Source organism: Raphanus sativus, chromosome 7, assembly GCF_000801105.2.
Source record: "Raphanus sativus cultivar WK10039 chromosome 7, ASM80110v3, whole genome shotgun sequence".
NCBI classification, from domain to species: Eukaryota; Viridiplantae; Streptophyta; class Magnoliopsida; order Brassicales; family Brassicaceae; genus Raphanus; species Raphanus sativus.
This window is the reverse complement of record NC_079517.1, coordinates 21453594-21463816: the sequence shown is the minus strand read 5'-3', so window position 1 is coordinate 21463816 and position 10223 is coordinate 21453594. Positions and strand designations below refer to the sequence as shown.

The 10223-nt window shown below is 39.6% G+C and overlaps 1 non-coding gene across 1 annotated transcript; it reads right to left on the bottom strand.

Moving 5' to 3' along the window:
• Positions 1-3094: 3094 nt before the first annotated feature.
• LOC130498167 (small nucleolar RNA R71) lies at positions 3095-3201 on the bottom strand. The gene has a single exon (XR_008937089.1). It is a non-coding gene; the product is annotated as a small nucleolar RNA R71 (small nucleolar RNA).
• Positions 3202-10223: the final 7022 nt, after the last annotated feature.

Sequence of the window (10223 nt, the reverse complement as noted above, 5' to 3'; positions counted from 1 at the left end):
TTTTATACCAATGGTTGATTAGAGAATTATTTTGTTGTGTTTAAGTTGAAAGGATCTAAGTTACGGAATGACTAAGATAGTTTTAAGTTAAGATCTAAGATAGACTTCGCTTTTAGGCAAAATTATAAATAAATCACGAAAATATTGAGAGGTTTGGTCGGAGTGTGGACCGAACAACGTAAGCATTCGACCGCGGCCTAGTTGGTCTGGTTCGGGTCCTACATATAAAACTTCACCTAAATGGATTTATGATTTTTTTATTTGTATTTTGTTTATCCTCAAAACCGTTGATCACTTTCTCATAATTAAAATAATGGATGCAACATTTATTAGCAACTATGTTATTTCTTATTCGATTTGTAATTTGTTATCTGGATATCAAATGTAATATTGGCCAGATTATTGTTGAAGTGTTAGGGTTTAGATTTGTGTTTTGGGTTCATAGTTTACAGTTAGAGTTTAAGGTGTACTTTTGAGGTTTTAGGGTTTAGGATTTAGATATTTCTGGTAAGGATTTATGATTGATGGATTAGTGTTAATGTGAGACTAGCATAATACTTGGATGGACATCACCTCCTACCATACAGATGATGCAATTTCTTAGCATATTGGTGCTGCACATAATCACCGTATGGGACATACGCACATGTTAGAATATAAGTTCTTACAGCTCCTATTGATCAAGTTCGAGTAAATTTATAAGATTTCGCCTAAATAGATGTATAAATTATGTGTTTTATCTCATGTTTTATCCCTCAAAATGGTTGATCACTTTCTTACAATTAAAATAATGGATGCCCCATTTATTAATCACTATTTTATATGTTATCAACTATGTAATTTGTTATTCACGTATTAAAAAAAAATAATATTATAAAATGTAATATTATATGGGTTTTGTTGTAGTTTTAGGGTTTATTTTGGGATATTGTTTTGGATTTAGGGTTCTTATTTTACTGTTAGATTTTAGGGTTTATTTTTTATGGTTTTGGGTGATGTCTTGCATATTTGTATTGTTTTAACCATTTATTCATAAGCATTTGCATCATATAGATTAGGATTTAGACATTTTTAGGTTGCATTTGGCATACATATGTTTCTATCAAGTATTGTAACACCAAATAGAGTTCTTGGAGACATTTGGAAGCAATGTGATCAAAAAGGGGGTGAAAGATGAGCATAGATGAAGGCCTTAGAGGAGTCTTCTGTTGCTAATATTTTGTAGAGACATAGAAAATTGAGTTAGCTTTCTAATGGAAGTGGTTTCAAGTCATTTGGAGATGTAATGAAGGAGTTATGACCAATTTACTAGAGACATATCCATCCGAAGCGACCTGACCGGAGCGACCCCGGCTGGTCGCTGTGACTTCACTCCTGGAGCGACCTCGGCGCAGCGACTCACCCAGCCCGCTCGTCTTCTTCGACCAACCCGCAGCGACCTGCCGGATCGACCCCTCCTGGTCGCTCCACACCTGTTTTGCTACACGATTTTATGATTTTTAAAGGACCTTTTTGCAATTGTTGTGCACGTTTTTGCACTTGGAAAACCTAATGTTTAAGTACTATGTAGCCACCATTTGGCAGATTATCTTTTATCTATTGAAGAACACAAACTCTCTCAAGAAAAACATCTCTTTTTGGATTGATTTGTTATTGTTCTTGTGATCTCTCATCTATTTTTCTACATGATTAATCTAAAATCCATCATGGGTTTAAGAGGAATCATGGAGATTAGTGAGTAATCACCTTTTGGATTCATGGGTTAGGGTGATTAAGGGTGATTAGGCTAGTTCTAGGATGTTTTAGGTATAGATCATACTTGTTCCTTGCTAGTGGAGTGATTTTAATGCATCATTTGAGTAGGCCACTCAAAGCGTGATCTCTAGGCATTTCTCACCCGGCAGATGTTTGATGAAATGCCTGAGTCAACTCTCCTAGGCTTTTAGTGTACTTTGCCAAAGACATTTGTTGTTAAAGATGCTAAGATAGCTAATAGACTTGTTAGTAATGATTGCTTGCATGTTATTCAACCAAAGACATTTGATGTTTGAGATATGTTAGCAAATGAGCATTCATCTAGACATAGAGCTTGCTTAGAATTGTGTCTAGGCTTAAGGTTGATAGTTTGATTTATCATTTGCATTCCTTAGATCGAAACCTGATCACCCAAGGTCTAAATCCCTATACCCATGAGTTCTCCTTTCCAATAGCTTAAGAGTATCATTTTACTGTTTTGTATTAGCTTTAATCATTATTTTAGAATTCATCAAATCACTGGTTGCACTTAGATTAGACAAATACTTGCATTCTCTCTGATTTTAAATCCCTCAGAACTGGTTCGACAACTTACTTCCACTATTATATCATTTGACTTAGGAGCCTCAAAACTCCTAACATCAAATTGGTGCCAAATTCTGAATTTGATTTAAACATTGAGATTTAGTCATTTGCTTGAGACTAAGTCATTTTTACTTTTTGTAAGTTACTGATTCTCTTCTTCACTCTTTGTGATTTTCAGGTGTATGAACTTAAGGAGCAAGGGTACATCGAACCTTGTTCCAAGAGCCGCAGACATCAGAGCTTTAGAGAGAGAGTGTGCTAGAAAAAGAAGACAAGAAGAGCAACATGCTCAACTGCAGACACTGGAAGCTGCAATGGAAGAACAACGAAATCCTCAGAACCCCAATGGAGTCAACAATCTTCCACCCCAAGGGGCACAACAGCGAGCAGCTCGCCCATTGGCACTTATGACCGCCCCAACATCCACGGTCCTAGACTGGGAATCCGAGCACCGGCTGTGGCTGCTAACAACTTTGAGATCAAGTCAGGACTGCTCAACTGCATAGAGAACAACAAGTATCATGGTCTGGCTGTGGAGGACCCATTTGATCACTTGGATAAGTTTGACAGCTACTGTGGTATGTCAAAGACTAATGGTGTGTCAGAGGATGCTTTAAAGCTCAAGCTATTCCCCTTCTCTTTGGGGGATAAGACACGTCAGTGGGAGAAGTCTCTACCAAGTGACTCCATCACTACTTGGGAAGACTGCAAAAAGGCATTCTTGGAGAAGTTCTTCTCTACCTCAAGAATTGATAAGTTGAGGAACGAGATCTCCAGCTTCCAACAGAAGAACTTGGAAGGATTCAGTGAAGCTTGGGAGAGATTCAATGGTTATCAAGCTCAGTGCCCACACCATAGTTTTTCCAAGGAGAGCTTGCTGAGCACATTCTACAGAGGTGCTCTTCCTAAGTACAGAGCCAAACTGGATACAGCTAGCAATGGGTTCTTTTTGGGGAGAACTAAGGAAGAAGCAGAGGCTCTGGTTGACAACATGGTTAAGAGTGATGCAGTCTACAGTGGAGACCATGACAGAAGCAGTATAGGTGATGACAAGCACACAAGGAATGAGATAAAAGCTCTTCAGGAGAAGATTGACACACTCATTGCTGATAAGGCCACACAAGCGCATGTGAACTTTGTTGGTAACCCACAACAGGAGATACCTCCTACTGTCAATGAGGTTGAGGGTTTGGAAGGGCAAGAAGAATTGTGTTTCATCAACAGCAATGGTAGCTGGTACAAGAAGGAACCCAACTTTCAGTACAACAACTATCAACAGAAGCCATATTCAAACAACCAGCAGAGTGGTTATCATCCTAGAAACAACCACCAGAGCAACTATCAGCCTCAGCAAAACCCCTCTCCTAGCTCCTCTGCCCCTCAAGAGAGCAGCATTGATGTCTTACTGAAACAGATCTTGGAGTCTCAGACTAGAAGTGAGAAACATGTGGGCTATAAGCTGAAGAACCTTCACTCCAAGATTGATGGGAGCTACAATGAGCTCAACAACAAATTCTCCCACCTTGCTTCTTTTGTTAAGAATTTGGAGAATCAGTTTGCTTCCATGAGCACCCACCAGAATTGCCAGCCAGGATCTCTACCTGGAAAATCTGATCAAAACCCCAAGGAAGCAAAAGCTGTCACACTCAGGAGTGGTAAGCAGTTACCTCCTAGAACCCTCACCAAGGATGCTGAGAAACAAGGTGAGGAGGTAGCCATCAATCTAGATGATGAAGTGGTCATTGTTGATGAGAAGACAGATGATGAGATCTTGGAGAAGATTGAGAAAGATAAGGGTAAAGGAAAGGTTGGAGAAGAAAAGAAGCCAACAAAAGATGGTGAATCTGCTGCTCCAGCAGGTGAAAGCTCTTCTGTCCCTCCTCCCTATGAACCCAAGCTTCCATTCCCTGGTAGATTCAAGAAGCAGCTGCTACAGAAGTACAAGACTTTGTTTGAGAAGCAGATGAGTGAAGCTCAGGTTACAATGCCCATCATTGATGCTTTCATGTTGATTCCTCAATACAGCAAGTTCCTGAAAGATACTGTAGCTGCTAAGAAGAAGGAGATGGAGGGCATGATGGTTCTGAGTCATGAGTGCAATGCCATCATTCAGAGGCTTGATGCTCCAGAGAAGCTAGAGGATCCAGGATGCTTCACACTACCTTGTGCTCTTGGACCTATGGTATTTGAGAAATGTCTCTGCGATTTGGGAGCTAGTGTCAGCTTGATGCCTTTGTCTGGGGCAAAGAAGCTTGGCTTCACTCAATACAAGAAGTGTAGACTCTCTCTGGTGTTGGCTGATCGTTCAGTGAAGTACCCTGTGGGCATCCTAGAGAACCTCCCTGTGAAGATTGGAGGGTATGAGATACCTACAGATTTTGTGGTGCTTGAAATGGGTGAGGAGGCTCAAGACCCATTGATTCTTGGAAGGCCATTCTTAGCTACAGCAGGAGCTATTGTGAATGTGAAGGAAGGCAAGATTGACCTCCATTTCGGCAAGGCGAACATCCTCCACTTTGACATCAAGGAGAAAATGAGGAACCCCACTGTGTTTGGACAAGCCTTCATCATTGAAGAAATGGGCCCTCCTGCTGATGATCACTTTGATGAGCTACCACCTGAGGAAGATGGGGTGTCAACTCCACTTTCTGCACCTACCCCAGCCTGATCCAAATGAGGCAATGTCAAGCTAGAGACTTAAAAGAAGCTCACTTGGGAGGAAGTCCCATGAGTATCCTTGTATATATTGCATTAGTATTTACATTTTCATCTTGCTGCATAAAACATTGGGAAAATGAAGTTGTGTGCAGGTGTGGAGCAGAAAATCGGCAATCAGAGCGAGGTCGTGGAGTGAGGAGAGAAGTCACTCCAGCTGGGAGCGACTTGCCCACAGCGACCCCCAGAGGTCGCTCGTGTCCTCCAGAACGAAACTGACCGTGGAGCGAGGTCTCCGCAGCGACGTCACGAGGTCGCTCCAGCTGGGAGCGACCTGCCGCAGCGACCCTTCCACCTCGCTCCCGTCTCAGGTAACTGGAAACTTCCATTCTCCCAGTTTTTCTTTGCATTTTAGAATTTCACTGGGTACCTCACTCACACAGAGACTGTGTGATTTAAGTGTGGGGGAGGTGCCAAGCATTTAATCATGTTTGTTATGATGATTTTGAGTCTCATGCATTGCATATTACATTCTTATTTGCATAGAAAAAACAAAAAAAAAATTAAAAATTTTGAAAAACACAAAAAGAATCATTTAGTTGCATCATTTGCATCTTTAGGATTGAGTCTAGAAGCATATTGATTGCATTCATGCATTAGGGGGATATCAATCTTGTAAAGAGCTCATGCTAAGTACTGAATTTGATGACCTTTGTAATCATGGCAAGTAGCTTGAACATCCTTTGGAAAGCTTGTAAACTTCGCGCCTTGAATGCTCCTCTTGAAACTCATTTGACTGTTGATACTCTCTCTTTGAAGCAAGCTCCTGTTTTAATGTCTCTTGCATATGGTCTCTTGTGTACTAAGTCATGGATATACACACTTGAGTTGTCCCATCCTTTTTACCAATCTTCTTGACAAACTCAAGGGGTACTCCACTCCCAAAACCCATACCTCCTTTTTAAACCATCATTATTTGTTGAGTGAGGCCTCTTTGGAAAGCTTTACATGTGCATAATGTTGAGAGTATTGGGAACGACAATGCTTAGTCTCCATTCTTGCTAGATTAGTAACTCTATTATCTAGCTATAGGAAGGGGGTGAGTGTTGTGATTGTGATTTGGGAATATGAAGGGTTTGACTCTTTGTGCTTAAATGATTAGTCTTTATGGGATAAGTGGAGAAGTATCTAACTCTTATTATGAAAAGTCTTGGCCCCCAAACATATAAAAAAAAAATCGAAAAAGAGAATAAAAAGGGGGCTAGCAAAGTTGTTAGGAACTGGAATTTGTTTAAAAATTGTGAAAATCCCTTATTGATTTTAAAAAGAAAGAGTCTGAAGTGAAAAATGTTCTTGAGATCTTTTGGTGAGAGATGTGAGTTGGATTTGACATTGAGGAATAATTAAATATCTTGTATGTTTGGGAAAGGGTAGAACAATGGAGATTGAGCATTGTATGCATGAGTTGATCCCTTTCTTAGATATATTATGTGTAATGTCAAAGCTACTTTGTTTTGAGAGTAAACCACCTTAAAAGATCATTTTGAACTTCTGATTTCACTTGCATTAAAGCCTTTGTCTTACCAAACCAAATGACTTGGACCAGTTGACCATGTGTGAGATGTCTATTGAGTTGCTTCATGAATGTTAGAGAGAACTGGATTTGTGGTTTGTGAAAGCATGATTTATGAGTGTAGAGATCAAAGGAGCTGTGATAGGTCTAGAGAAGTTAGAGATGGAAGAAATCTTTGTTCTTGCTATTTGGTATGATTATGCAAGGTTGTTAGGTTGAGAATAAAGAAGAGCTTCTGTTGATTATGAGTCCTCTCTTTCAAACCTCTTCTCCTGTGTCCTTGAAAGTTTACTTGCGGACAAGTAAAGGACTAGTGTGGGGGAGTTGATGTCTTGCATATTTGCATTGTTTTAACCATTCATTCATAAGCATTTGCATCATATAGATTAGGATTTAGACATGTTTAGGTTGCATTTGGCATACATATGTCTCTATCAGGTATTGGAACACCACATGGAGTTCTTGGAGACATTTGGAAGCAATGTGATAAAAAAAAGGTGAAAGATGAGCGTGGATGGAGGCCTTAGATGAGTCTTCTGTTGCTAATATTTTGTGGAGACATAGAAAATTGAGTTAGCTTTCTAATGGAAGTGGTTTCAAGTCATTTGGAGATCTAATGAAGGAGTTATGACCAATTTACTAGAGACATATCCATCCGGAGCGACCTGACCGGAGCGACCCCGACTGGTCGCTGTGACTTCACTCCTGGAGCGACCTCGGCGCAGCGACTCACCCAGCCCGCTCGTCTTCTTTGACCAACCCGCAGCGACCTGCCGGAGCGACCCCTCCTGGTCGCTCCACACCTGTTTTGCTACACGATTTTATGATTTTTAAAGGACCTTTTTGCAATTTTTGTGCACGTTTTCGCACTTGGAAAACCTAATGTTTAAGTACTATGTAGCCACCATTTGGCAGATTATCTTTTATCTATTGAAGAACACAAACTCTCTCAAGAAAAAACATCTCTTTTTGGATTGATTTGTTATTGTTCTTGTGATCTCTCATCTATTTCTCTACATGATTAATCTGAAATCCATCATGGGTTTAAGAGGAATCATGGAGATTAGTGAGTAATCACCTTTTGGATTCATGGGTTAGGGTGATTAAGGGTGATTAGGCTAGTTCTAGGATGTTTTAGGTATATATCATACTTGTTCCTTGCTAGTAGAGTGATCTTAATGCATCATTTGAGTTGGGCACTCAAAGGGTGATCTCTAGGCATTTCTCACCCGACAGGTGTTTGATGAAATGCCTGAGTCAACTCTCCTAGGCTTTTAGTGTACTTTGCCAAAGACATTTGTTGTTAAAGATGCTAAGATAGCTAATAGACTTGTAAGTAATGATTGCTTGCATGTTATTCAACCAAAGACATTTGATGTTTGAAGAACACAAACTCTCTCAAGAAAATACATCTCTTTTTGGATTGATTTGTTATTGTTCTTGTGATCCCTCATCTATTTCTCTACATGATTAATCTGAAATCCATCATGGGTTTAAGAGGAATCATGGAGATTAGTGAGTAATCACCTTTTGGATTCATGGGTTAGGGTGATTAAGGGTGATTAGGCTAGTTCTAGGATGTTTTAGGTATAGATCATACTTGTTCCTTGCTAGTAGAGTGATCTTAATGCATCATTTGAGTAGGCCACTCAAAGGGTGATCTCTAGGCATTTCTCACCCGACAGGTGTTTGATGAAATGCCTGAGTCAACTCTCCTAGGCTTTTAGTGTACTTTGCCAAAGACATTTGTTGTTAAAGATGCTAAGATAGCTAATAGACTTGTTAGTAATGATTGCTTGCATGTTATTCAACCAAAGACATTTGATGTTTGAGATATGTTAGCAAATGAGCATTCATCTAGACATAGAGCTTGCTTAGAATTGTGTCTAGGCTTAAGGTTGATAGTTTGATTTATCATTTGCACTCCTTAGATCGAAACCTGATCACCCAAGGTCTAAATCCCTATACCCATGAGTTCTCCTTTCCAATTGATTGATGTCTTGCATATTTGCATTGTTTTAACCATTCATTCATAAGCATTTGCATCATATAGATTAGGATTGATGTCTTGCATATTTGCATTGTTTTAACCATTCATTCATAAGCATTTGCATCATATAGATTAGGATTTAGACATGTTTAGGTTGCATTTGGCATACATATGTCTCTATCAGGTATTGGAACACCACATGGAGTTCTTGGAGACAATTGGAAGCAATGTGATAAAAAAGGGTGAAAGATGAGCGTGGATGGAGGCCTTAGATGAGTCTTCTGTTGCTAATATTTTGTGGAGACATAGAAAATTGAGTTAGCTTTCTAATGGAAGTGGTTTCAAGTCATTTCGAGATCTAATGAAGGAGTTATGACCAATTTACTAGAGACATATCCATCCGGAGCGACCTGACCGGAGCGACCCCGGCTGGTCGCTGTGACTTCACTCCTGGAGCGACCTCGGCGCAGCGACTCACCCAGCCCGCTCGTCTTCTTCGACCAACCCGCAGCGACCCCTCCTGGTCGCTCCACACCTGTTTTGCTACACGATTTTATGATTTTTAAAGGATCTTTTTGCAATTGTTGTGCACGTTTTCGCACTTGGAAAACCTAATGTTTAAGTACTATGTAGCCACCATTTGGCAGATTATCTTTTATCTATTGAAGAACACAAACTCTCTCAAGAAAAAACATCTCTTTTTGGATTGATTTGTTAATTTTCTTGTGATCTCTCATCTATTTCTCTACATGATTAATCTGAAATCTATCATGGGTTTAAGAGGAATCATGGAGATTAGTGAGTAATCACCTTTTGGATTCATGGGTTAGGGTGATTAAGGGTGATTAGGATAGTTCTAGGATGTTTTAGGTATATATCATACTTGTTCCTTGCTAGTAGAGTGATCTTAATGCATCATTTGAGTAGGCCACTCAAAGGGTGATCTCTAGGCATTTCTCACCCGACAGGTGTTTGATGAAATGCCTGAGTCAACTCTCCTAGGCTTTTAGTGTACTTTGCCAAAGACATTTGTTGTTAAAGATGCTAAGATAGCTAATAGACTTGTTAGTAATGATTGCTTGCATGTTATTCAACCAAAGACATTTGATGGTTGAAGAACACAAACTCTCTCAAGAAAATACATCTCTTTTTGGATTGATTTGTTATTGTTCTTGTGATCTCTCATCTATTTCTCTACATGATTAATCTGAAATCCATCATGGGTTTAAGAGGAATCATGGAGATTAGTGAGTAATCACTTTTTGGATTCATGGGTTAGGGTGATTAAGGGTGATTAGGCTAGTTCTAGGATGTTTTAGGTATAGATCATACTTGTTCCTTGCTAGTAGAGTGATCTTAATGCATCATTTGAGTAGGCCACTCAAAGGGTGATCTCTAGGCATTTCTCACCCGACAGGTGTTTGATGAAATGCCTGAGTCAACTCTCCTAGGCTTTTAGTGTACTTTGCCAAAGACATTTGTTGTTAAAGATGCTAAGATAGCTAATAGACTTGTTAGTAATGATTGCTTGCATGTTATTCAACCAAAGACATTTGATGTTTGAGATATGTTAGCAAATGAGCATTCATCTAGACATAGAGTTTGCTTAGAATTGTGTCTAGGCTTAAGGTTGATAGTTTGATTTATCATTTGCACTCCTTAGAT